The sequence below is a fragment of the Octodon degus genome, unplaced genomic scaffold (genome assembly GCF_000260255.1).
Source record: "Octodon degus isolate 3935 unplaced genomic scaffold, OctDeg1.0 scaffold00146, whole genome shotgun sequence".
Classification (NCBI taxonomy): Eukaryota; Metazoa; Chordata; class Mammalia; order Rodentia; family Octodontidae; genus Octodon; species Octodon degus.
The window spans coordinates 6,322,445-6,323,155 of NW_004524722.1; positions in this window are offsets into that span (position 1 = coordinate 6,322,445).

Genomic DNA, 711 nt, shown 5'->3' on the forward strand with positions numbered 1-711 from the left:
TATGCTTTTTGTAGATGCACTTCTTTCTCTCATCTTCACAATGTCTATGATTTCTCATTTAATAGGGATCTCATGCTAGATGCTTGTGCTTTCTCCTGATTCATAGCTATAATGATGTGTTTTTATCATCCTTAGTTTCCTTCTACAAGCTTTTATCACACTTGTCCTTGTAAAACAAATGTTGCATTTGTTTTGTTTCCACAAGGATTAATGAAATGACTAGAAGTAAAGTACTCGAGTCTTCATACAAAATTTGACATCAAGCTACACTGATTTGTTACTACTTCCTTTTTTAGCAAGAAAGTTTCTAAAATATGCTTTTTGTAGATGCACTTCTTTCTCTCATCTTCACAACCTGTTTGAATTCACTGGCACTTTCCTCAAATAACAAAAAAAATTTCCCTTGACCTCACCCATCTTTATGTTTTCTGCAAGATTATGGAAAAATATTTTGGAGCTAACTATTTTTATTTTCTTGATTAACACAATATGTTCTCTACATGATATTTACTACAATCTGGCTTCAACCAGAAGCTGATGTTTCAAGTGGAACTCTTGTCATGTGTTACTAGTAACCATTTCTAACCACCTTACAACAGGTAGCATTACTTGTCATAATCTGTTTCTCCAAAGTCTGTGTGCTGTGATTTCTCTGCTCTCACAAAATGCTAGAAATTCTTATATACCTGAAATATGATTTTTCTTTTTTAA